The 27,940-nt window shown below is 43.9% G+C and overlaps 1 protein-coding gene across 4 annotated transcripts in view; it reads right to left on the bottom strand.

Annotated features, from left to right (window-relative positions):
* CNOT2 (CCR4-NOT transcription complex subunit 2) overlaps window positions 1-21,616 on the bottom strand; it is a 120,008-nt gene extending 98,392 nt beyond the window's left edge. Inside the window, exon 1 of one of the 4 annotated variants that reach the window (XM_060245052.1) lies at window positions 21,437-21,616. The gene's annotated coding sequence lies outside the window, so the exon portion shown is untranslated. Of the gene's footprint in view, window positions 1-20,876; window positions 21,013-21,436 lie in introns of those variants that run through there. The other 3 variants (XM_060245051.1, XM_060245054.1, XM_060245053.1) reach the window with 3 other exon arrangements.
* Between the last annotated feature and the right edge of the window lie 6,324 nt (window positions 21,617-27,940).

The raw sequence follows: 27,940 nt of genomic DNA, 5'->3' as shown, positions 1-27,940 counted from the left end.
GACCCTTCACGGTAAGCACCCATAGGCCATTCTCCCTCAGAGGACATCTGTGTGGGACCTTCCAGAGCAGTGTCCCTTAGTTGGGTGGGTCATCATAATTTTCAGCCATAGTTAGAATGCATTGTAGGACTCTTCTCCCAAAGGCTGCATCTGCTGAAGCAAGAGAGTGAATCTTGTAGGGTTGGATGAATGTGGAGCTCAAGGACCATGTGGCTGCTCTACAGACCTCCTCCACTGATGTCTGGTTGAGAAAGGCAGCTTTCATGGAAGCGCTGTACAAGGAGTGTGCTGTGATACCGAGGGATTGACAAACTGGATGCCTTATATGCTTCTATGATACTGACTTTCAGAGTAGACCTAATGGAGCCCTTAGACATCTTGTCCCCCTTCTTTGGTGGAGAGATATTGATGAACATGTAGTCCATTTTATGGAACTGGCAATGCAGATTTGAAGAGCTCTTCTGATATTCAAAGTGTGGCAGACAAATTCCTTAGGATGGTTTGGTTGTGGACAGAAGGTTGGTACATAGATTTCTTGGGATCAATGAAGCCTGGATGCTGCTTTAGGTAGAAAGATAGGATCTGTTCTAAGTACTTCCCTTGTCCTTGTGAAAGACACACAAGTTGGATTTGATCTACAAGGCAAGAATGGGACCACTCTGGAATTGTAAGTGGAGTTCCCCAAAGCAGAAGTGGAAGTATTTTCAGTGAGCTGGGAGAATATGAACATGAAGATATGCCTCTGTGGGGTAGATGGAGGCAAGAAACTCTCCTGGTTGCAGGGATTCCATGATGGAACATAGGGATTCCATCCTGAAGTGCCTCGTCTTGACAAACCTGTTCAGGAAACTTAGGTCCAGGATAATTGCCCTCCTTTTCTGTAGAAGGGTTCTGACTGGCTCCAGAAGAACCTTCTTTGGTCCCACCTGAATCTTGATAAAGCATGTTGGGTGCAAAAGGAGGCTCCACTGTACTGCCTTCTATCTGTATGCCTCAAGTCTTAAGCATAGTTTTCTTCTTATCCCTTGTTTCCATGAGGATTTTGTCCAAACAATCTCCAAATAGCCTGTCTCCATGAAAAGGGTATGAAGAAGAAGAAGATGATGATGATATTGGATTTATATCCCACCCTATACTCTGAATCTCAGAGTCTCAGAGCGGCCACAATCTCCTTTACCTCCCCTCCCCCAACAGACACCCTTGTGAGGTAGGTGGGGCTAAGAGAACTCTTACAGCAACTGCCCTTTCAAGGACAACTCCTACAAAAGCTATGGCTGACCCAAGGCCATTCCAGCAGGTGCAAGTGGAGGAGTGGTTCTCCCAGATAAGAATCCACACACTTAACCACTACACCAAACTGGCTCTCGTATGCTGTAACGATAGCTTTGGAATGAAAATCCACTGGTCATGTCTGGAGCCAGAGGGTCCCTCTCACTGCAGTAGCTGATGATGTGGCTCTAGATGAAAAAATAATAGTCTAACATGCCATCCATGGTGAAGGAGACTGCTTTAAAAACTCTGGAAGAACCCTCTAAGATGTCTGTTGGACTCTAGCAGTAATTGCAGTATTTTCCTGGACCAAACACTAGCAGCTCTTGATATGATAGATGCTGCTGTAGAAGTCTTAGCTGCCATCACCATGGCTTCATGTGTTTTCTGTGAAGTGAAATCCACCTTCTTGTCAAGGCTGTGTTGAATGGTGCCTTGCCCATCTTCTGATGAGAGGCCTGAGGATTGCAAAGCTATTATGGGAGCATCTACTAGTCGTACCTGTAAGAGGTCATTAGCGAAGGGGAAAAAGGCATAAAATTTCTTAAGGAAACATGGGCATTGTCTATTTGCCATTGGTAGCCCATTCAGATTTGAGTTGTTTTCCAAAGTATTCAGGGAAAGGAACCACTTTTTTATATGGGTTTTGATCGAGGGGAAGGAACCTTGTTCCCTTTGAGTCTACACCTTTGCTTAGCATCAAAGGGCTTCTCCTCCTCTGAAGGTTGTGGGAGTTCTAATGCATTGAGGGTTTTGGATAATAAGTATCGATAATCCTCAACCTTAAATAAACTATTTGGTTGCTCTATTATTTCTATATCCTAAATTTTGCCTGAGTTGGAAGAAGTGTCTGAGTTGCAGGCTAATGCTAAATGCTCCCTTTTTGGTGTGGAAAAGCCTCTTTTGGGGCTGCCTTAGTGGCTTTCCTCTGTCCCAAGAGGCAAAAGGATGAGAAGACGACGAGTGGGGCCCTACGAGGTATCTGGATCTCCTATGCTCCCTGGTAGAGTTGGGGTGAGGCTCTGGCAGATATTCTCAAGCTCCTCCTACAAAGCTTGTTTAATAAATGACTTAAGATCCTGGGGGGGGGGGGGGGGGGGGAATTAAAGTGGTCCAGAGTGGGCTTGTCTGCTGTACCAGGGCTGGCTTGTCTGTGTAACTGGAAATCAGCTTTTTTTGGGGGGGGGGGTACATTAGGGCTTCCCACATTGGGGAGATCTTCTTGCAGGAAGGCTGGATCATGCTCAACCTGAATGCTCAGCTGGAACTCAGTGGACACCTTTGCAGCCTCTCCAGGCATCTTTTCCAACAAGCAGCTCTTCTGGGAAAGGACTCCCGTAGAGTAGGGTTGATTCAAAATGGCCTCCATCATAAACCATGCAGCCCAATCCAGCTGTTGGCCTATGTGTGCTTGAAGCAAGTTGATTTCTTTTGGTGTGATTTTTTTTGTATCAAGTGGTTGGCCACGGTCACATGCGTGGACCACATGAGGACAATGCTGCACTTCTCAGCAGTCTCCTTTCGGCCTCGTGCCAGAGGTGCCATGCCCATGAGGGAGGGATTGGTCTCCCTCACCAACAAAAATCCATCATCCTCTTGCAGCTGCAGCACTCCTTAAGCAGCTGCCAAGTGCTTTCTCACACAGCTGAACTGACTGTGAAGTGTCTGCGGGGCTCTTTTTTTCTTTTCTTTTGCTGTCCACACTCCTGGGGGCCACAGAGGGAGAAAGAGAAAGGGGAGAGGAGAAGGTTAAATCAGTGAGAGGGAGAGAAAAAGAAAGCAGATGAGACAGGACACAGCCCGTTTGCCTAGCTGCACTCCCTTCTGAGGCAGGAAACAAACTGGAGAGGCTGACTCTCACAAATCTGAAGACAGGAAGCGGAAAACTAGTTCCTGCCTCCCTCGATTGTATGGTGGAACTCACCTATCAAGATGTGCTCCCCCTTAGAGGGAGAAGAAATAAACGTCAAAAAGCAAGTTGTACACAGAGAATCCACAAGTTAGCCAGTCAAAATATGTGCTCACTACCAACCCTGTCCTGATTGAGAAAGGAGTGTTCTACAACAAACCTTTTTGGAACTAAACTGCCCACCTGATGAAGTCAGGAAACAGATTAACAAAGCCAGAATGATACCCAGAGAAAACCTGTTTCAAGACAGACCCCAAAAAGACAATAACAGAACACATAACTCCCAACTGAAAACAGTTCAACGTATCATCAACAACTGACAACCGCTATTGGACAGTGACAACTCTCTTTCAAAAGTACTGGGGGTAAACCTTTTCTTGCACACAGACAGCCCCTTAATCTCAAACAGCTCCTCACCCACAACAATACAACATCTCATATGAGCATGGACACTGGTACCAGAGCTTGCAATAAACCCAAGTGCCAACTTTGCTGCCACATACACCGACACAATACAATCACTGGACCTAACAGCATTAACTACACTGCCTCAGGCTCATTCACTTGCTCATCTTCCAACATTAAATGCCAACAATGCCCTTTAGTTCTCTACATAGGGCAAACAGGACAAACCCTCCGCCAAAGGATAAATGGACACAAAACTGGCATCAGAAATTACAGAAATGAGAAACCTGTGGGGGAATACTTTAACCTTCCAAAGTATTCAATGGGTGACCTCAAAGTAGCTGTTTTACTGCAAAGGAACTTCAAGTACAGAATGGAGAGAGAAACTGCTGAATTAAAAATTATTATGAAACTTGGAACACTTCCTCAGGACTGAACAGGGATATTGGTTTTTTATCTCATAACAGATGCTAAACCCACTCTCACTGAGTAAGTTATACATCCACAGTATTCCAATGTATTTCTCTTTTATAATAGTGTATCAGAATGATTTTTTGTAAAGTTTTGCATTTAGGTAGGAAAAATCCAATGCATGGTTATAGGATGGGGGAGACTTGTCTTAGCAGTAGTATGTGTGAAAAGGATCTAGGGGTCTTAGTGGACCATACACTGAACATAAGTCAACGGTGTGATGTGGTAGCCAAAAAGGCAAATGCAGTTTTGGGCTGTATCAACAGAAGTATAGCGTTCGGATTATGTGAAGTGATGGTATTGCTTTACTCTGCTCCGGTAAGACCTCATCTGGAGTATTGTGTTCAGTTTTGGGCACCACATTTTAAGAAGGATATAGACAAGCTGGAACGGGTCCAGAGGAGGGCAACAAAGATGGTGAGGGGTCTGGAGACCAAGTCCTATGAAGAAATGCTGAAGGAGCTGGGCATCTTTAGCTTGTAAAAGAGGCGGCTGAGAGGTGATATGATCACCATCTTCAAGTACTTGAAGGGCTGTCATATAGAGGATGGTGTGGAATTGTTTTCTGTGGCCCCAGGAGGTAGGACCAGAAACAATAGGTTGAAATTAAATCAAAAGAGTTTCCGGCTCAACATCAGGAAAAATTTCCTGACTGTTAGAACGGTTCCTCAGTGGAACAGGCTTCCTCGGGAGATGGTGAGCTCTCCTTCCTTGGAGGTTTTTAAACAGAGGCTAGTTGGCCATCTGACAGTAATGTGGATCACGTAAATTTAGGGGGAGGTATTTGTGAGTTTCCTGCACTGTGCAGGGGGTTGGACTAGATGACCCTGGAGGTCCCTTCCAACTCTATGCTTTTATGATTCTAGGTGCGGTGCCGGCTCTTCACCCTGCTGCTGCTGCCACCCTGTTGCATCTCTCAGCCCTCTCCCTGCCCCACTGTGAGGGAGTCTTCTGGAGTTGGATATGGCACACAACAGGAGTTGCAGGAGCCATGGGAAAGGGTGCCCCCCCCACTTTTTAAAATGCTCCTGACTTTAAAAATCCTGGCTACACCCTAGTTCCAGCTACCTCAAGCTGTGTAAACCATGTTAATTTCTCCTACTATTCCAACATGGTAGAACAGTGATATTCACTCAGTGATTCAGGGATCACCTGTGGCTCCTGTGCTCCCCAGTGTGGTATCCACCCCATTTCCAGGAAAATAAAGCAACGTCACTGGGGTTGGAAAGTGATTCCCATGTTGAAGTAGTTGTGGCTGCAGGAACTTGAGAACAAGTATATTGCAGACCCTGGGCTACAGGCCTCAAGAATGGAGGCAGTAATGGAGGCTGGAAAATTTTCCAATGCCACATTTTTGGGCCCACATATTTAAATATGGTGTGTTTATCTATAGCTGTCAGGGCTGTTGTGCTGCAAATAAATCATATCAGATGAGCTAAATGAGCGATATGAAGCAGGAAAAACTCCAGTGTTGGTACACGGTCCAAGTTGTACATGATATATTTTCCTTTTCCCAACATTATTTAAATATTTATTAATATTTGAATTGAAAAAAATCCAATTCATTTTTTCCTGGAAAATCCACATCACTGCATGGATGCAAAGGACCCATCCTCACCAACACCCCCCTCCATCCTTCTCCACAGTTTTTATACTCTCATCCCAGCTCCTTCTGTTGAATTCTTACTGGCCCAAGGTAGCAAAGGATATTAGAGACTGTTCTGATCTGACTTGCCAGAGAGTGGGCAAGAGTGGATGAAAGGTGAGAGCCCTCAGCAGTATCTTCTTATAACAGGAAAGTCTGAGAGAAATGTCAGAGGACCACCGGACCTTGGAAGGGACAAGTGGAAAGAAATGACTCCTAAGGCTATGGAGTCAGTGGTAGATTGTGGGGTGTACTTTGGAGAGCAGCTGAACAAGATGATGAGTGTTGTGAAAGAGATTCTGGCCAAGGTGAATCAGAGCAGCTGGAATGATAAAACAGCTAGTTCTCTGACTTCTGAGCTAGGTGACAAGGTGAGGGATTTTCTGCCTTTGCACACTAGCAAGCTGCTAGCTACATGGGAAGGACTTTGTGTGGTTGTGGACTGGCTAGGCAATGTCAGTTGTATTGTCTCTAAGGAAAGGTCATGGGAAAAAACCAAGCATGTTCACATGAACAGGTGGAAATCCTCTCTTGCTTGGGAAACATCAGTGCTGAGTGTGACAGAGAAGGAAGGAGGAAATGAGGAGCCAAATGAAAGCTTAGTAGAGGTTTTGGCTCAGTTTTCTGAACTGACACAGCAAGAGTAGCAGGGATGGCCAGCAAGTTTGGTCAGTTAAGGGCAGAGAGAGAATCTTCTGAGTTGTGTGTCAGTTTGAGATAGGTTTCAAGAAGAAATCAGGGGAAATGGATTTGATTAGGCATGCAGCAGACGCATGGTCCCACCTGCATGTCAGGTGTCCCCCTTACAGAGTGGATGGTAAGGGTTGTTGGCAAATGGAATAGGAAGAAGAAACCAGAGTTAAATCTGCCTTCATCACTCCAGATGGTTTGTTAGCAGTTACTATGTGGCATTCTGGACTTAGGGACACAGATGCATCTTTTCAGAAGCTGACAAATAACTTCTGGAGTGGCAGGACAGAATTTGCAGTGGCTTACATTGATTGCATTACAGCTTTCTGCAAGGACTAGGGTTTGCGCTTGGAGCATTTAGCAAGGGTGCTAGGTGCCACCCAGAGGGCAGGTCTCAGCATCAAGGTGGACAAATTGGTGTTTGGTATGCCAGAGATGGTCTACTTGAATACAGAGTGGCCAGGGGGAACATCCCACCAATGAGGAATAAGGTAGAGGCAATCCCAAGTTGGGAACCCCTAAAAACCAAGAGGCAAGTCAGAGCTTCTCTGGATTTCGATCACTCATCCCTACTATGGCTGCAAACTATGAAGAATACAAATTCCAAATTTCAGAGGTGGTGTTAGAAAACTGAGGAGCTCAACAAGAAAACCTAACACATTGCTGGATGCAACAATGTGGTTGCAGATTTCCTTTCCAGGAAGGACATAGACTCTTAAAATGGGCTACTTCCTACATGTGGTTATGTGCTGGATGACTTGCATGTAGCTTCTTTATTGTGTACTATGTAATTTGTAAACGTCTTATAACTGATTCATTTAGATTCACTGCAGAGTAAACTTCTGTAAAAAGATGTTCTTCCACATGGAAGCTTGGAAACAAGAGGTGTGAAGAAATGCAGTTTTCCTTTGGAGGTATGATATGAACAAAATATTCACTCTTGAGTTTTAAAACTTTTTTTCTTCTTCTCTGGAAGAAAACAGGCAAGAAGAGGAACAGTTCATTCAGTTGCTTTCCAGACTTAACCACAGCCCACCTTCATACAAATACTAATAGGTCTAGACAATGGGATGGTCTAGCCCCCCTCCTCCAAGTAGGGAACAGAGATCTGGCTGAATTAAATATAAGATAGACTTCAGGAAGGAAAATTCCAGAGACTTCCAGTATGCCCTCATGGCCAGTTGCAGGGGAGGGGGGGTGGGAGAAGTGATAAAGCTCAGGGGAGCAAGGAGGAAGCTGTCTTTGGTGCTGAGTCCATCAAAAAAGATAGAACTCTCAACTGAGGTGTGGAAAAGTCAGCCATTTAACCACGTGCTATCCTGAAGAACTGGAGGAAGCGTCAAGGTAGAATTCTGAAGATTTGTAACTTCCTAAGCAAAGGAATCTGTCCTATATTTTAACATATGATAGAGAATGCATAGAGCAGGGGTGCGGAACCTTTGTCCCGAGGGCTGTATGCAGTCAAGGTCACTTGATGCAGTCCTCGGGGATTGCTGGGCCGAACCGAGCCATGTGGCAGCCTCTCTAGGGTCTGGCTGGACAGTGAGGATCGTGGGGCCCAACCGCACTGTGCAGCAGCCTCCCTGGGGCCAGGCAGGGATCACAGGGCCCAGATGTACTGTGCGGCAGCTTCCTTGGGGCCTGGCTGGCCGGTCAGAATTGCTGCAGGACCTGGAAAAGTTACTGCCACAGTTCAGTTTACACTTGATTATCCCAGATGGATAATGAGTGTGTGACCTAATATGCTAATATTAGGGGATGTGGTCTAATATGCTACTGAGTTCCTGCTGGGCTTTTTCTACAAAAAAACCCTGGACCTAAGCATTTGCCTAGGGCAGTGGGCCGGGTATGTGTGTGTGCGCGCGCCAAATTAGGCTCTCCCCACATTACTTCAAATAGAAAAACAATTTGTATTAATTTTGCCGGCCTGAATCATTCTCCCTTAGCGGAGCAGTTTTTTCAAGTTGATAATTTTTTATGGCCTGCGAATGATGTTATAAATATCCATATGGCCCTTGGCAGAAAAAAGGTTCCCCACCCCTGGCATAGAGAGATGGACAGAGGAACTGTTTTACCCATTTATTTTTAATCCCTTGCTCAATCTGGTTTTCTGCTGAATGTATGCTTTTGAACAGTTTCTTCTTTAATAAATATTGTATAACTTTTTATACTGGTAGTGGTTCTCTGTACCACATAGACCTCTACCATCTTGTACAATTTATTTTAAAGGATCACCAGGCGGAAGGCAGTCAGTTGGCAAGTGACTATTCCTCCAGGGGTACACAAGGCCAAAAAATGGTCCCTGTGGTGACCAGGCACTGGGCAGCAGGAGACAGAGACAAAGCCTCAGAATTTGGAAGGAAAGCTGGGAGTCCTGACTTTCCCACTGGTTAATTGTCAGTGGTCAGGTGGTGGTGATGGGTTACCAAAGAGAAAAGCCTCTCCAGGTATTGGAAGAACCTTGGAAGGCGGAGTGGAAAGGGCCTGCAAGCCACAATAGGCTCATTCTTTCACAGTCTCTAAAAAAATTATAAAAATACTTGTAGTATCTCATAATTTTCCATGCTGAAGATGCTACCTCTTTTTTAGTTTACATTTGTAAATCTTAAGCCTTAAACCATATTACCTGTTTTCAACAGTGCAAACAGCTTAAATGGTATGAAAGGAAGTTAACATCCCCAAGTGAGAAAAATCAACTTCTAGCATGGAAAGCAACAGGCCAGGAAACTTCTAGCATAAAATATGCAAGAAAAGCCTCTATCCACCTGTAGTGCATTGAGAGCAGACTTGGAACACTTTGGAGCAGGAGAGTCAAACTAATTGGTTATGAGGGCTGGATCTGACATAAATGAGACCTTGTAGAGCCAAGCCATTTCAGGTTGGGCCGTGTCATGTCAGGCCAGGTCATGTGTATACCTATTTAAGATTAGGTAGCAGAGATATAAACTCTATAAAGGACAAAGACAATTAAATATTTTTTTAAAAAAAACTTTAAACATGCTTAAAACATTAGCACTCCAACTTAAATGTGCTTTCTTGGTATCTCTCCCACGGGATCCAGGAAACTGGGCAAAGGAAGTTCTGGCTCTTTCCTTCCTTCCCAGGGCACCAGGAATGGGAGGAGCTTCAGCCAATAGAAGGAACAGAAGCTTGGCTCAGTAGCTCTGCTGTGCGATTGAGAAAGCCTGGAAAAGCAAGCTCTGCCTCTCCCCCCTTCCTCCCCAAGGGAGGAGCCTCAGCTAATGGAGAAAATAGAGTTTTTTCTGTGTAGCTCCTGTGTGATTGAGCAAGCCTTGCAAAGCAAGCTGTGATGCAGAAGGAGGCAAGAGAGAGAAGGAAGCAGATGACAGCCAGTTGCTCGGAGGCTTGATAGGAGCCCTCCGGGGGCTGATTCGGCCCCTGAGCTGCATGTTTGACACTCCTGCTTTGGAGTGATTTTAACAAGCAACTATAACACACGTATGGCGATCACACAACTGACTTCACCCCAGGCATCTTAAGCTTTGAAGGCAGAAGTCTAGATATGAAAAAACCCCTACAGAGGCTACAGATTTGTCATGCATGAAGCCAAAGAATGCTAGAAAAGTAGTGTATTTTTCTGCCGTGGTTCTATAAGACATAACACTGCTTCAACATGGTCAGCTTTAACTAAGGATGCATTCACCCTACACTATGTTTTTTGCAACTGGATGTAAGAATAGCAAAAATCCAATTGCAAAACACTTTTAGTGTATTCAGTGTAGGGTGAATGCACCCTTAGTCTAGTCACATAGAAAAAATGGTAGAATTCTGAGCTGATAAAATAGGCTATAGCATTTCAGATTACAGGAATGTTTACAACTTTTCCTCTACACATACCACTCCTGCAACAGAAAACCAACACAGCAAGAAACACAAGGGGATAGTAAAAAAATGTTGTGTTGTTAAAACTACTTCAAGGTATTTCAAACTGTTATAGAAGTCAGCTGTCAACATACTTCATGCAGTAAGTTTCCGTGTTTGTTGTAACTTCTGTGTTTCAGTCTTACAATCTTCAGCAACCATGTGTAATTTTGGAATATTATAAAATAGTTTAGACCAGGGGTGGGGAACCTCCATCCCGAGGGGCATATACGGCCTTTGAGGTCACTTGGTGTGGCCCTCGGGGATTGCTGGGCCTAACTGAGCCATGTGGCAGCCTCCCTGGGGTCTGGCTGGTCAGCAAAGATTGTGGGGCCCAGCCGCGCTGTGCAGCAGCCTCCCCAGGGCCCAACAGGGATCACAGGGCCCAGATGTACTGTGCGGCAGCCTCCCTGGGGCCTGGCTAGCCAGCCAGAATTGCTATGAGGCTTGAAAAAGTTACTGTCACAGTTCAGTTTGCACTTGATTATCCCAGATAGTGTAGCCTAATATGCTAATGAGTGTGTGACCTAATATGTTAATATTAGGGGGTGTGGTCTAATATGTTACTGAGTTCCTGCTGGGCTTTTTCTACAAAAAAGTCCTGAACCTATGCATTTGCCTAGGGCGGCTGGCCATGTGTGTGTGTGTGTGTGTGTGCGTGCACGCGCATGCACACCAGATTAGGCTCTCCCTACATGATACAAATAGAAGATAGAAAACAATTATTTGCATTAATTTTTTTGGTCTGAATCATTCTCCCTCAGTGGAGCACTATTTAAATTGATAATTTTTTATGGCCCATGAATGATGTTATAAATATCCATACGGCCCTAGGCAGAAAAAAGGTTCCCCACCCCTGGTTTAGACCAAGCTTGTCCAACCTGTGGCCCAAGGGCCACATGCAGCCCAGGATGGCTTTGAATGCGGCCCCAACACAAACATAAACTTTCTTAAAACAGCACGTGGAACTGCATGCTGCAGTGGCAGCAGATCCTGGGACTGAGGCTACATCTGGTTGTTTTTCCTCCTGCTTACTTCCCCCCCCTACCACCAGAGAGGGCGCCAGAGGTGACTCAGAGCATGTGTGTGTGAGTGCTCTTATTTTGCTCCTGGGTGCTCTCCAGCTCTTTCTTCCTGCTGTGGCCCGTCTGGATCTCCCACCCAGGACAAAGAGCCCTCGGATGTGCTCTGGAGGTATCGGGGTGGCTGTCTGCCCCTCTGGGAAAGTTGGGGAGTAACTGAGCCAGCCTCCCAAGCTCCTGGGCGGGCTTGTGGGGTGGGGTGGGAGTTTTCCCTGTTGGGGGGCTGCTAGCCCCTCTCTGTGAAGGTTGGAGGTGGGGTGTGTGCAGTGGAGCTGGGCTTGCTGTCCCCAAAATGGAGATTCTTCACTGCCTTGGGTGGTTTCTGCTGCACTCCCTCTCCATCACTTTACTGTGGGAGTTCCAGAATCCCTTTATCCTTCTCTGTAACTGGGACTGGAAAACAGGTGATTCCCCCCCCTCAAAGTCTCTGGAGAGAGAGGGTTTTTTTTAAAGCATGTAGAAAAAACAGGCCTCCTGCTTTAAAAACAAATCAAGGACTCCCCCCCTCCTTTTTTTTGCTCCTGACAGTAAGTTTTCTGCGCTCAGGACAGCTTTAAAAGCAATCCTGTGTCTGTCCGCAAAAAAACAAGCTTCACTTGGGAAGCAGAGGCTGGTGTGAAAAAGGAAAAAAAATCTGCCTACTCCATCCTCCCTCCTCTGCTTCAAGCTTCTGAGAGAGGGCATGGAGAGGGAGCAATGATTTCCCTTCCCCCGCTGGAAATTTAGAGGCATGGTTTGGGAATAGAGCAAAACAAACGTCTCTTCCACCTAACCCCATAGCTACCAAGGGGCCTGCCAGCCTAGCAGTTTTTATGGGCAATCTGTAGCAGGACTTGGAAGCAGAAAGGGCATTAAATCCTTGTGTTACTGGGAGGGATGGGATGATTTTTTTTTTACTGATTCCCCCCCCCCCTTCCTTGTGTTTCACTGTGGCCTGGTTGGGCCACTAGTTTTATGTTGCCCTCTTTTCTTTTTCTTTTATAATAATGAAGTTTTATGACCTAGGTATGTACATATTCTGTATCATTGATCGCAAACTTGGGACCTGCTTGACAATTTTTAAAAACCCTCTGAATGGAGTGGTGCATAATTAGGATTATTATGCAAGAGCTTTTCTGCTTATATGTGGTGGCAGATATCATGAAAATTATGCATAGGCTTTTTTAGCTCATCATTAGCTATCGTTAGTGTTTGTGTGTTTTATGTGCAGCCCAAAACAATTTTTCTTCTTCCAATGTGGCCCAGGGATGCCAAAAGGTTGGACACCCCTGGTTTATACAATCCATAAGACCCAGATACTGAGAGACTGTACAGTGAGAGTGAGCATCAAAGGGGATAGTGATCATACACCAGCCTAGTGTACCTATGTGCAGTGCTTTTCCCTCCAGCTTGATTTCCTGGTTAAAGTAAAACACAGTTTGCAGAAGCTGCTGAACTTTAATTCTATAATCATTCTAAATTCTAAAATCATTCAAGTGTTTTCTCACAGGCAAACAAGAAAACCAAGCAGTGATTCCCAATACAGAAGCATAAGAACCACTGTACTACCTAGTCCAGGAGCTTATCACAGGGAATTACTACTACTACTACGCTAAATACTATAGTAAACTGTGAGCAAAAATGTTAACAAACCCAAAGAATGATTACTAGGCAATTTCTTTGCTTCACATGCCCCTTCTGAGGACCAAAGTACTACCCCTTCCTGTAAAATTCTGCTAGTTCCAGCTAGAGATGTAAAAAAAAAGAAAAGAAATTGGAGCAGGATGTTGAAATATAAAAATTACTTCTTAAAAACTACATTGACGTGAAATATGAGCTAGACACAATTAGTGTAAATACCTCTGTTATTATATTACACTAATGCTAATGGTAAAATACCAAAAACCTCTGTCACATAGAAACAATTGTGTTTCTATCCAATATTACAAAGGTCAAGTAGATCCATTTAAATAGTGCCATCCTCAGGAGAGTTACACCCTTCCAAGCCCACTGATTTCAATGGACTTAAAAGGATGCAACTCTGTTTAGGATGGGAATGTAAGATGCCAAATATAGCTTAGGCTCTGCCTGTTGGGAAAGCAAATGCAAAATTTTAAATACTTTAACCAGAAATGATTAAATTTCAATAAGGAAGCAAAAGGTATTATAATCTCAGTTTAAAACAGTACGTAGACTTCAGCACCTTATGCAGAAATAGAAAGAACTCATTTTTAGTGTAAAAGCTCAGATAATAAACAGGTCTATAATATTTAAATGTGGATGTTACACTTTATACTACTATTTATGAATTCACTGCTATTTCTCAGCACATAACGGTACAGAGACAGAATTAACTATCCTTTTTTTATTTAAATCCACTGCATCTCATTGGTACAGTTCCGCAATCAGAAACAGTCTGATCAGCCATTTCCAATCTGAAAATAATTTGAATTTTCACTCAGTTTCAAGAAATGGAAACTACATGAACTGGGGGGGGGGGGGACCCTTTCCAGCTCTTTTAACTTCTTTTTGTTCTCTGCTTTTAGGTATTGTTTAAAACATCTGTTTCTTGCACTTGATGCAGAAGATGGAAACATTCAAGTAAAGAACAAGAAAGGGATCAGAACCTGCCTTATATACAGCTCTTGCCACCATGTTGCATGAGTAATATGCTTGGCAGGCTCCCAAGTTGCAATGCTGCACCAAAACCTTGAGGATGCTCTGTACTATGCAACATTTTAAAGTACTTCAACATCACATCCAAAATGTATTGCCAATTTAAAACCCAGTCATATACAGTAGGCAGTGTTAAGACAGCTATCTTTGAAACTTAAAAATTTGTAGCTGTGTGAGCTGGATGTACAGCAGCAGCAATAAAAGATGTGATTAAAGAAGTATTTCACTCATTATTAAAAAAAAAAAAAGTCCATTTAAGTTTTTGATAATACCTCCCATCCCACCCTGTTTCCAATTGTTCCATCTGAGGCTTCAGATAATAGTGTGGGGGAGGGGAGCATTTCTCTCCTCCCCACAGGTCTTCACATTTTTAATATTTACTAAGAAGCCCTTTAGAAGCAGGAGGATTTACTCCCCTTTAAACAAGCGCCAATTGCTGCTTATGTCTAAGTGATCTCTTTTCTGACATACAGTGACAATTGCACCATGACAGATCAAGGCCAGCATGGTGTAAGGGCGACACTAGGACTAAGAAGACCTTCATTTAATCCCCATACAATACAGAATTCACTAGGTGACTGCACGCCAGTCACTATTTCCTGGCCTAGCTTACCTCACAGAATTGCTGTGAATAAAGAAGGGAAAGAGAGGTTCTATATGCACTGCTCTAACTTCTTGGAGGAAACATAAGGTAAAGACATAATACATTCAACAAGCTACAAATTTTGTTACCAGCATCACTATAAAGTTTGGGGCATCTCTTAAATCTGATATGAAGCTAGCCACTAGGACCTTTTGGAAATATAAAAACACCATCTACAACAGGAGCAGACAAACTGGCTTAATGTAAGAGCCACATAGAATAAACATCAGATTTTGAGAGCAACAAGACATGAACAAATATTACACACACATCTTTATTAAAACTCTTAATACTTTCTTTGCACAGAAAATTGAAATACATATCATGTGCTTTACAACATGACCATGCCAGGAGACTTCTTTAAGAACAAAAGCTGGGAATAACAGTTGCCATAAGGCCAGCACAGGGAAAGGTCAGAGAATTATTTTTTGGTACCAGCTGGAGAAGAAAACACATGTACCATATAAACCACTGACCACCATTTGTATTATTATGTATTTCTCTTTGCCTCTGACACCAAGGTTAGTAAATACAGCTCTTACAAGAGATATAAAACTAAGGGGGAACTCTGCACGGCCCTCTTTAATTTCATCCCTCCTTCCAGCGGCTCTCTCAGCTCTCGCACTCTCTTTCCCTGCTGTAGGTCTCTGGGTGACCTCTGTGGTAGAGAACTTGCAAGTCTGCCTATTTCCCTCTCCTTCCCCACTTCACACACATCAGAAACAGTTACCTACCTATGGATTAGCGCTCAGAAGCTAAATGAAGTCCAGATGCTAAGCAAGTTTACTTGACAGTAAGCCTGCATTAAGTTCCTTCTTGACCTCTGGGAGCCACAAAATATGTGTGAAAGAGCAGCATGTGGCTCCCGAGCCGCAGTTTGGCCACCCCTGGTCTACAAGATCCACCACGAGACCTGTATTAACTGGCACACCAATTGGATTGTCGAGTTGACTGTATTATTTGAACTGGAACTGCCAACCCTCCTTCAACTTCAGGGGAGAAGATTGTGGTATTTTTAGCTTTCATGTTCAAATCAACATTCACTGTCAAATTGTCCATGAGGCCAAGAACATCACTGTATAGGTGGCAGCTTACCTGTTAGTTCATTATTGAGAAATTCAGTATCAAAGCCTACTTGTCCTCTAGCAGTGCAACATCAGGGACAAAATTTCTCCTACTGAATATAATTCACTATAATTGCAGGTTTTCCCAGACTGGAAAAATTAAATTGCAGCAGACTTAGCCCAAGACTATTTTAATAAATGCTATTACACTGCTTGGTTCTTTTTCAAAGTTTTAGCTGTGGACTGACAGTATTCTAAAATAAAAACCAAAGCAAATAACAAACTGTTCACTGTATCATTCCTATTTATAAAAACCTAGTATTGTTAAAAGATGACATTTTAAAAATTATTTTCATAACTAATTCTTTCGCAATTATTGTATCAAGACTATCAAAGTACAATGATGCCCGAATAGCCCAAGCAAGCCTGATCTCATCAGGTCTCAAAGCAGCAGGGCCAACCCTGGCAAATACTTGGATGGGAGACCTCCAAGGAATACCAGGGCCAGGACTCAGAGGCAGTCAACAGAGCCACCTCTTTGAACATAAAAGCCCCAATAGGGGTCGCCAGAAGTCAACTATGACTTCTAGACACACATGCACACACACAAACACAAAATACTCACCAAAAATACAAAACACCATCAAAGTACTTTTTGTATCATTTTAAAAAGTTAATGTGTCTAAAATACATGACCCAAATTTGATAGTATTGACTAGTCAAGAAACCAAATTATTTTGACTGAGCCAAATCCCAAATAAGAGGGATTTAAAGTTACCTAACTTTGACTTGAGTGTACACTGATGTCTCAAGTAAAATTTACACACCTACATGTCTGTATAACTATATGTGCAATAAAGGATGCTTTAGCTATACATTTAGCTTCCAGTATATTCACTGAAAGGTTTTTTAATATTCCACTAATAATCCTAATGAATACAAATACAAACATGCAGTTAATAGGATAAAATTGTGATCAAGGATATTTTTAAGTCCTAGCAAGCCAAATCCTTCCCAAACTTCCAGGACATCATTTAAATCAATTTCTTTTGCCAAGTTTTATTAAATATTATCTGCACTCTACTTCCTTGGTACCTACAGAGTTTGTTCCTTTTTATTCTTATGGAACAACTCTAGCCAATTTCAAGGTCATACACAAGAACTACCACCTAAACAGTTCAATATTATTTTTCTCTCCCAGCGATAAAAATGACTACTCAACACAAAATATAGCCCATGAAACAGATACAGAACAGGTTGATGAGCAGACATTAGCAGATGATTCCTGCATATCAAACTACTGTTATATGTACTGGAGCAGGTGAGGCAATTTCTTCCCCCTAGCTTGTTGGCAAATCCCTACATCTCCCACACTAGGCACCCCCCCTAAACTCCTTGGAAGAAGTGTGGGATTAAAAACTAAGAGCTGAAAAATCACTAAAAAATAAAAGTACCAAGTTTGCTGTGCAATCTTAGGCAGACGTGTATATGTGAAGTGCCCTACACCAGTGGCTCCCAACCTTTTTGGCACCAGGGACTGGTTTCATGGAAGACAATTTTTCCACAGACCAGTGGAGGCTGGTGCTGGGGTTTTTACTGCCCCAGGCTGCCCCTATGTGCATGCCCCATTTTACTGCCCCCATGTGCATGCCTCATCTTTAAATGAGGGGTAGGCAAAGGTCACTGCTGTGCTGCCCCTTCAAAGGGAGACAACCTTGGAGCGAGGCCGTGCTGCCTCTTTCGCCCGCCAAGGTCCTGGGTGGGCAGAAGGGGCAGCAGGATCAAAGGGATGGAGCAGTGCCTCTGCCTCACTCTGCAGCCCAGTTGCTAACAGGCCATGGATCGCTATTGGTCCATGGCCCAGGGGTATGTTAAAATGATAAAATAAGGTGTTTAGGTGTGCATACTGACTATTATATGGAAGTTGTTAAGTGAATCACCAAAAATAATTGATTCTCAAATAATTCAGTTCTGTCTTTAAAATGCAGATTGTACTTCCTTACTCATTGGAGTCTTCTCAGAATACAAACAGCTTTTATTTCCTGTCGCCTCATGTAATGTTGTAAGTCGAGTATCTTAAGACTATTTACTGAAATACTATAACCAAAGCAGAAAGTACTGGGAAATTTCAGAGAGTAGACACCAGAACCACTTGAAACATTATAAACTGTCTATATGAAAAGAATTCCATGTAGGAAAAAGTCTACAAAAGACATGCAACTCATTATACTTTATATCAGTACAAGCATCACCTACATATAATCAGGGCTTTTTTTTTTTTAGCAGGAACACACAGGAATGCAGTTCCAGGTGGCTTAGCATCAGGGGGTGTGGCCTAATATACAAACGAGCTCCTGCTGGACTCTTCCTACAAAAAAACCCTGTGTGTAACAATGCTGCCATCAGGGTGTGTGGCCTAATATGCAAATAAGTTTCTGCTGGGCTTTTTCTACTCTGAAGTGTCAATCATTCTTGGAATTATTCTTACTATAAACTCTTGGTGTAATACATATATTAGATACTAAAAAATGGGTTTGTTACCTCAAACATCTCTCCTTTTTTAAAAAACAGGAGAAACTCTACCATTATTTTATGAAGAAACTTAACAGAAAGAACATGAGGCAATAATATGGGGGAAATGTGAATACTTACTCTGAATCCATCATATACACTCAATTTTATATTATTAGTTATTTCAAGTGAAGATGTTTCTTATGAAGATATCTGTGTCCAACATAGGGATACCAGCCTCCAAGTAGGACCTGGAGATCCCCTGGAATTACTGCCCATCTCCAGGCTACAGAAATCAGTTCATCTGGAGAAAATAGATGCTTTGGAAAGTGGACTATTTGGCACCGTAACCCACTGAGGTCCCTATCCTCCCTGGACTCCATTCCAAAATCTCCAGTAGTTTCTAAGCTTGGATTCAGCAACCCTACCTCCCCCCTGGCCACCAGCAGGGGACCTGACAATCATAGTCCAACACAGCTAGGCATTTTACTATTTTAGGTCAGTTACAAAAGTTTTTAACCAGTTGCCCCTGAGTTAAATAGAACTTTCTCCCAGGTAAGGGTAAAGAGAACTATAGTTTGAAATAAAGAGGCTCAGAAATTTTGCAAACAATTTATATGTTTATGATTATCAGAAACATTATAAGGAGTTGTATTATATTACAGAATTAACTATTGTTATGTATATTGTACAAATACTTATCTATGAAAGTATAAGAATTTTTCAAAATTATTTCTGCTTAATACATCAGTTGTGCAGCTCAATCAAAACGTGAATAAGTGAAAAAGTTGTGTGCGATATACTCAGCCGATAAAAAAACCTGGAAAAACCTATGATGATAGTATCAAAATATCTATTATGCATCTGAAGGACAAGATTTCAGTTATGTAAATATTTAATCATCTTTCAGACCAATTTCAAACAGAAAAAACTTTTAATTTTTCATTGTATTATATTAATACACATTAACAAAGTGATAATCAATAGCTCGCTTAAAATTTCAGGTCATATCAGAAATTTTTAATGAAAACAGGTGCTTTGTTGGTTTAACTTTCAGTAACCAGATCTGTGAATAACATTTATCCCTTAATGTTGTGAGTGAATGAGATCACATGGAGAGTACACAACATTTTATAAAAGTCTCAATGTATTCTCCCTCTCCTCAAAAATCCTGTATGTAATCAAAGCATATTTTAAGACTAATTCCAAACTCCTATTTTAGGAATACCAGATGATGCCATTTTCTTTTCATCACATAGTAAATAAAATAACCACAATCTTTAAAAATGGGTTGTGTAAGGAGGTGTTTTGTCAGCTCTGTAGTTTTCGTCAATTTCATAGCCTATTCTTTACATTAAAAAAGCTGTTTACTCATTAAAACACTGGATTTATACTACCCACTTTTCCAGTGACAGAACAAGGGACCCCTTTTGAACTCCTGCCTCAAATGTAATGCCTGAAAGCAGGGGACCAACATTAACAAAAAGAAAAATTTGATGGGCTGCAGAAAAGATGGTATACTGGGCAAGGTCACTCCTTCTCCCTCTAGACCCACAGGAAGATGGAAGTTTCTATATCAATGATTTCATGTTTCCTCCCCCAAACTGTCCTGAAATTTTTGAAAAGTGTAAAGCAATAATATGTAATAAAACGTCTACCACATTCTTCCTGGGAAAACAACTGCAAGTCTAGGACTGAAGCAATACCACAGATTATTAGGAGACAGCAAGTATATGATGGGCTGGCATATTTCAGAAACATATAGTCTAGTCAAATGCAAAATTAGGTCTACTGAAAGCAACTGGATTGCACTTCTGTAACTGTGAATAAAACCTCTGTGCTTAGTACCTATGCCACCAAGTAACTGGAATTTTAAATCTCTCCTACAACCCTTATAGCAACACTTTAAATACCTAACACCTAAAATTTGGTATCTACAGAGCTACACACACACTGAAAAGAAAGAATGCTTTAAAAGAAAAAGACCAGGGGGGAGGGGGGCTCAAACATATCCACTGTTATTAAATTGTGACATAACTTTATAGGAAAAAAGTGTTACATACAAGGCCCAATCTCCACACTTTAAACACCAGACACGTAAGAGAACTCCACAGCAACATCTGAAGCTTGCCATCTTGGTGGGCTATATAACCCTCAGCCTCCCCAAACCCCGACTCCTCCAGCTCATTCGACGTGACATGTCCGGTCACGTTATTGCAAACAGCTTCGGCTCAAACAAAGGGTCTCCCTTGCATTCTCCTCGGGGAGGGGGGATTGCCACTTTACTATATCCCATCCCCACCTCCGTTATCAGCTCATCGCGGGTTCAGTGAAGTGCATGCTTCAAAGCAAATGCTTGCAAAACAAAAACACGGACCATCACCACTGCACCTCAGCCGGGAGAGGCTAGAGCGCGCAATAACTGCTTTGAAGTTTGTTCTGCAAACATCGTTGGGGCCGGAAGAAGACTCTCGGCAGAATCTCGGACGGCGGCGAAGACCCGGAGGTAGCAACGAAGGGGAGACCCTGTTCACGCCTAGCCTGCCGTCGTTACCCGGGGGGGTCTTACCAAAGGCCGCAAAGGCTCCTTCCCACCCAATCAAGAGGAGAAGCATCGGGGCGGCGGGGAGCCGCTCCATCGGTTCCTTACCCAGAGCCCCAGGCATGAGGGGGGGGACGAAGCGTTCCGCCACGGGCCCCGACCTACACTCACACTCCAGTGGCATAAAAGGCAGCGACGGAGGGGAGAGCCCGCCGCAAGTAGGCCAAGCTGGAGGCGACCAGAGCGGGAAAGGAAGCTGAGGGGCCAGGGGAGGAGCGGCCAGAACAGAAGCAGGACGCGGCCTCCCTTGTGCCGCCTCCCGCGGCGGGGCCTCCCTCCTGCTCTGGGCACCGGGCACTAGGAGGCCGAGGGACAAGCGGCCTGGGCCTGGCGGTTTCTGCGCTCCGGTCTTAGACGTTGCGCCGCCGCGTCTTCCTCCCCCTCCTCTTTCCCTCACACATCTCTCTCTCCCCCCTCCCCTCCTCTCCCTCAGAGAGACAAAAGCAAACGGAAACCGAGCGGGATGAGGCCGGCCCTGGCAAGGCGAAAACGGAGCGGAGCCGGCGGGAAGCCTCCCCCAGGCGCCCGCGGACTCCCCCGGAGGATTCTCAGGTGGGCCGCAGCGAAGAAAGAGGCGGCAGGGGGAAGAATAATAGAGCCGAACTCACCGCATGAATTTTCTTGTCCCGAGGATCCAAGATGGCTGAGCACCCCGCACGGAGGATGCTGGGGGAGCGACCTTTACCCTCTGACCCCGCCGCAGCCGCCGTGACCCTGCCGTCACTGTCGTCGCGGCAGCCGCCGCTCGGCAGCAGTCGCGGGTGGAGGAGGACCGATGACAGTCGCGCTAGGCCGGCCTCGACCCGCCGCAGCCGCTTCTTGAGAGAAAGGCGGCCTCGCTTCCGCCTTCCATCTGCCCGAGCGGCGGCTGGACCCGGGCCGCGCTTCGCCCACTTCGGGACGGCTGAGGCGCCAGCGGGGCCGCAGCTTCTGTTTGAGGCCTAGCGGTTCCGTAGAGCCATCCTGTAGGAACAGCGAAGAGGCATCTGGGGAGAGGGGGGTTTCTTACTCGGTCGGGCGGCGGGTGGATGGGAGGGACCCATACCCTCACACAGGCCATTGGGAGAGTACAAGACTGGGATCCAAGCATTGGATTCGCTCCAGCACACAGTGGGGAAGGAGGCATCTCTTCGTCTCCCCTGCCTCTCCGGAGCAGTTTGTAATTACTCCAGTACCCAGAAAAGTAATCGGGCCCCTTCAGCCTACACGGAAGTAACGACGCTTGAGTTGGTTGCCATGTTAGGCTATTGCGAATAAGACACCCATTTGGTTTCTCCGTGTGTGGCCGTTCTTGTATTTTATGATGAACGTACCAATATGGCATGAGGGTAGGAATTAGCTAACATGCAGGAGGGATAAGATCAACACACCTCAGAGGTTTCCTGTAAATCTGATGTAAATCTGCACTTAACTGCCTTAGCAAAATGCTTTCGTTTTCACCATGGAGGAAATGAGAACTAAAAGGTTAGTCTTCCAAGTAATCTGCCACCCCCGCCCCATCTTTCAGCCTTGCTTGCTGTAACTTAGCATATAGTTTTAAACTTAGCAATGTATCAGAAAAACTTACTCATCTAAGTACATGTGACATCTCATTTAAACTGAGTCCTCAACTTCCATACATGCAGTGTAAGCGAGTCAACACAGCACCCTGTTGATAACTGACATGTTAACAGTGGCAAAGCAACCACTCTAAATGAGATACTGAACCCATTCAGAGTTGATGGGTAAATTCTCCTGGTTCAGTTTGCAGTATGTTTAAATCAGGCCACCTTTCCGTTACAGAGGAGCATGAAAAAGTAGAGACAAGTAAGTGCTTCTGTTATCTCCTAGAAGAAGTAAAGTGCAGTGCCCTTCTTTTTACTTAAAAATGCAGGCAAGCTCATAGGTTTAGATCTCATCTAAATGCCATGTTCAAAAAGGCAAAATTCCCCACTTCTCAAATTGTTCCATGATATGCTGCTTCTGTAGGTACAAGTTTGTTTACATCAAAGCCTGCATGATGTTCCTCTGAGGGCCATTCTTTTTCTACATAAGTAATAATTGTATGTAGAACATGCTTTGTATAAATGGTTTTATTAAATAAATTGTTCAATGAAGGTAGCAAGTTTTGATGATCTTACATGCGTTCATTTTGTATTATTAGTTACAGAAAAGTGTTATTCATGTAGGAAATTTTCAGTGTCTGTATGGTGTCACAGAGACACTGCAGTACAGGCCTGGTCATTTTGGGAAGCTCTTTAAGCATTAACTTGCTAATCTGGTATGATATGTTTGTGTAACATGTAAAATATTACTATAATGATAGCATGATGTTACCTAGACTATCTGTCCACCCCGCAGTTGCATTGTTTGATTATGTGTTTTATCTGATATCTCAGTTTCAGCTTCAAATCATCTCTGGAACAACTGTGTAGACACCAGCAATTTGCAGCCAGTCTAGCTAGAAATTGTGACCTTACTCACCACAGTACTTGAGAAGAATTTCACTGAGTACAGGCAAAGTTTGCTGTAGCTCAGAAAGGACAATATTAATGCTGTTATCAATTAGGTATTAACATAGCTTTTGCAGACTCTACTAACCTTAATAGCTGGTTCTGAGGAGTGGCTTTCTCACTCTGTGCTTTGAAAGCTAGAAATAATCAAATAGTATTCATGATTTCCATGTTACAGATGACTCATAGTAGCCCAGTGTGACCTATCAGTTTGGAGGGTGCTATGACAACCTCTAGAATAGATAACAGGTGACAAATCTCTGGGTTGTATTTTAAACACAGTTTTGTATGGCATAGCTTGCATGTGCTTGCAAATCTGATTCACGTTTTACTGCTTAAAAGAACTTAGAATGACAAAGTGTCTTAATTTGAACTAGCCATTTATTTTATTTAAGTAGAACTTATTTGTGCCATTGGAAGTATTGCAATTACTCCCATTCTTTTCTATCCATTTTATCTATCCTTTTATCACCTTCGGCAGATCAGGCAACTGGCTCACTATCTCACCCCCCAGTAGTTAGCTACAGTGATCCATGCAATGCTCACGTCCAGGGTGGATTACTGTAACTTACTCTGTGCTCTACCCTTGAGCCTGATCCGGAAATTGCAGCTAGTGCAGAGTGCAGCAGCATGCCTGCTGACAGTGATGCCTGTGTGGGCACACATTCAGGCGGTGTTACACCAAGTACACTTGGCTACCAGTCAAATACTGGATCCAGTTCAAGGTTATGGTTTTGACCTTCAGAGCCCTACACAACCTGGGATCAGTGTTCCCTTTAAGCTGAGTTATTGTTTCATTTCATTTTCATTTTATTCGATTTATATCCCGCCCTCCCCACCAGGGCGGCTCACAACATAAAATTCTAACAATAAGATTAATGAATATTAAAATACATTAAATAGTTTACAGCAGTTAAAACAAGAAAATGATCTATCAATGTGCTATCCTACAACCTTCCTTCACAGCTTTCTAGCCTCCAGCTCACACATTTTTGTCTTAGCTCAGGAAGGACAACCCCAGAGCAAACTAATTTATGCAGTAGCCAAATTGCTTGCTCACAACTTTAATGCCAGTAACTCATAAAGTAGGATTTTTGCTCACAGGACTCCACAATTTAGAGGGAGCATTGCCTGGGACCATCAGAACTGCAGGACCACCTCTCCCTGTATCAGACCTGAAGAGCTCTATGCTCTTCTGACATATGCCTTCTGAGGTTCCTGGCCCATGGGACATCCATTTAGCTTCAACCAGGGTGAGGGCTTTTTTGGCCCTCACCCTGACCTGGTGGAACATGTTCCCATTTGAGATCAGGGCCCTGAAACTACAGTTCTGCAGGGCCTGTAAAACAGAGCTGTTCCACCAGGGTTTTGGCTGAGGCAACGGATGCCCAAATCATTCCAACCTCCCCAAACTATAGCCTCTTCCCAGTAGCTTCTTTTTGGTATTATTTGGACACTGAAGTTTCTGGGATTATGTGTGTGTAATCTTACAGGCATGGGGCGTTTTGCTATTAATCATTGATACGATTTCCTTTATTGTTTTATCTTGATGGTTTTATGATGTAAGCAACCATGAACCCATTTTTGGAGTAGGGCAGGGTATAAATTGAATAAATGAATGAAATAAAAATGAATTTTATTTATTTTATAAATTCAGTTTATGAATTGCCTGTTCTTTACAGCATAAAGCTCTAGGCAATTTACAATCAATTAAAGCAAGTTAAAAACAACCCAAAGGACAATTACATTATTTCAGATGGCATCAAATATTTCTTTGTTACTGCACTCCAGACTGTGCTGTAAACTCAGAGGCTGGTGAGGACTGGATCAGAGGAAAGGAGGAGGGTGCCAGCTATAATGTAATGGTCACTGTCCTCAACCAAAAGCCTGGTGGAACATCTCTGCCTTGCAGGCCCTGCAGAATTATATTGTCCCATAGGGCTCTGGTGATGTTTGGCAGAGGGTTCCACCACATTAGAGCCAGGGCCAAAAAAGCCCTGGCTCTAGTTGAGGACAGACGGATATCTTTAGGGCCAGGGACCGCCAGTAGATTGTTCTCAGCAGAGCATAACGCTCTTCTGGGGACATACCAGAGGCGGCAGTGCTGAAGACACATAGGTCCCAGAGCACTCAAGGCCTTAAAAGTCAGAACTAAAACCTTGAACCAGACTCAGTATTCCTCTGGGAACCAGTGTAGCTGGCGCAGCACAGGCTGTATGCAGGCCCGGCGCATGGGAGTAGGCAAACTGGGCAATTGCCTAGGGTGCCAGCTCCCAGCAGGGGGTGGGCGCCCCCTCCCTGCACGCAGCGTCCCAATCCTCGGACTCACTTCCTGTGTGCAGTTCTGCAGCACCCAATCGCTGCTGAGGGGAAATGCCAAGTGTTGTTTTTTTCGCTTTAAGGGGTCGGGGGGAGTTCTCCAACCCCTTAAAGCCAAGAAAAAATGGGGCTTGGCTTTCTCTCTGCACCACTTGCTGCTGAGGGAAACTGACCAGTGGGGGGGGGGTTGGCTTTAAGGGGCCTGGGAAGTTCTCCGACCCCCTTAAAGCCAAAAAAAAAAACGGGCTTCCCCTCTCCAGCACCTGCCCAGCACTGCAGAGGGGATGTGCTGAGGGCCGGTGTGATATTACCTCTTGGTGACGTCATCATTCCACGTGTGCACTTTGTGCACTCGTGAAATATCTGCTGGGGGGGCGGGGCGTGTGTTGGGTTTCTGCCTCAGGCAACAATCCCACACGCCGGGTACTGTCTATAGCATTCCCATCAGGACTTGCGCTGCTGCATAGGACACCATGGAAATAGCTTAAATAATTCTAAACTCCATCTTGTTATGTGTTAAAATTTCATAGTTTTAAAAGATTGATGTATTGTTTTAAACCAGTGTTGTAACCCACCCTGAGCCTATTTGCAGGAAGGGCGGGGTAGAAATTGAATCAAATAAATAAATTCTGGACCATCTGGAGCTTCCAGATCAGTCTCAAGGACTGCATAGAGCAAGTTACAGTTGCATGGAGTACAGTGGCTAGGCCAAGGCACAACAGGAAAGGGGCCAGTTGCCGAGCTTGACATAGATGGAAAAATGCCAACCTGGCAATATTCGTGACCTGGGCCTCCACAGTCAAGGAGACATCCAGAGTCATGCCGAACTCCTGATGGATGGCTCTGAAGTCAGTGGTGTCCTATCAAGTGTAGGAAGTCTGGCCCTGTCCTGGATAGCCAAGGCAAGCCCAATCTTGTAGGATCTCGGAGGCTAAGCAGGGTCAACTGTGGTTAGTACTTGGATAGGAGACTGTTCTTGAAATACCCAGTTGGGAGGTGGGGCAGACTTATTCAGCCACCTCCCTGAATATCCTCCAGGCCCCCAGTAGGAGTTCAATGTTGCAAAAAGCAATCATTTTCCCAGTCCCCTTACATATGTAGGGGTCAGTCACCAGAGGTCATAGAATCATAGAGTTTTAAGGGATGTCCAGGGTCATCTAGTCCAACTCCCTGCACAATGCAGGAAACTCACAAACACCTCTCCCTAAATTCACAGGATCTTCATTGGTCAATGTGACTTTCAGATGCACATGCATATTGGATTTAGATATTGGATTTATATCCTGCCCTTCACTCTGAATCTCAGAGCGGTCACAATCTCCTTTACCTTTCCCCCACACACACACACACATACACAACAAACACCCTGTGGGGTAGGTGGGGCTGAGAGAGCTCTCACAGAAGCTACCCTTTCAAGGACAACTGCTGTGAGACCTATGGCTGACCCAAGGCCATTCCAGCAGCTGCAAGTGGGGAATCAAACCCAGTTCTTCTAGATAAGAGTCCACACACTTAACCACTACACCAAACTGGCTCTCAAACTTTTTGCAAATTTTTAATTAAATTTTATGCACATCTTTTTTTAAAAAAAAGTGGAAAATCTGAGCCCTAACCCTGAAGGCCCCAGCCACCACTCTGTCTTTACTGGATTCAGTCTCAACCTGCTCTTTTTTTAGCTACCCCACCATGACCTCCAAACCCTCAGCCAGATTATCGGAGGTGGTATCCAGGTGGCTGTTGAATAACAGATATAGCTGGGTGTTGTCAACATACTGTAAAGATAGCTTTTGTATTATCCCTAATATAAATTATTCATATAGGTTTTTAAAATGTTATTCACTGTCTTTATTTCCGTTGCCTGTAGGTCAGAATTTAAGACAAAAAGAGATTCTGTCATGCTGTGGGAAGGATAGAAGTTTCTCTGAATAACCTTGTATAAAAATAAACATTGAAATTGTTATTTAGGTACTTAGAATTTATAAATTCAGGACTGCAACACAATGACAACATACTTACATTTTGTGTTTATTTGCTGAGTCTGGACTGAATGGATTAGTTTTGAGGGAGCAAGGGGTAGGGTAGAGCTATATTCTTTTTGTTCCTTCTTCAATGTGATTTTCTCCTAATAGTTGCCTTGTCTATTTTGAATCTTTCTTGGAACAGGGACATATTGTTTGATATTATGATACCTATTTTTTATTAGTAGAGTTATTGACATTTAGCTTTTTGACACCTTTTGGTTCAGACATAAGATATTACTGTTCAGCGAGCAGGAATGATCCACCACTCCACCTCCTGCCT

Source organism: Heteronotia binoei, chromosome 8 (genome assembly GCF_032191835.1).
Source record: "Heteronotia binoei isolate CCM8104 ecotype False Entrance Well chromosome 8, APGP_CSIRO_Hbin_v1, whole genome shotgun sequence".
In the NCBI taxonomy this organism is placed as follows: domain Eukaryota; kingdom Metazoa; phylum Chordata; class Lepidosauria; order Squamata; family Gekkonidae; genus Heteronotia; species Heteronotia binoei.
The sequence above is the reverse complement of the archived record's forward strand: the minus strand, read 5'-3'. Positions and strand labels throughout refer to the sequence as shown.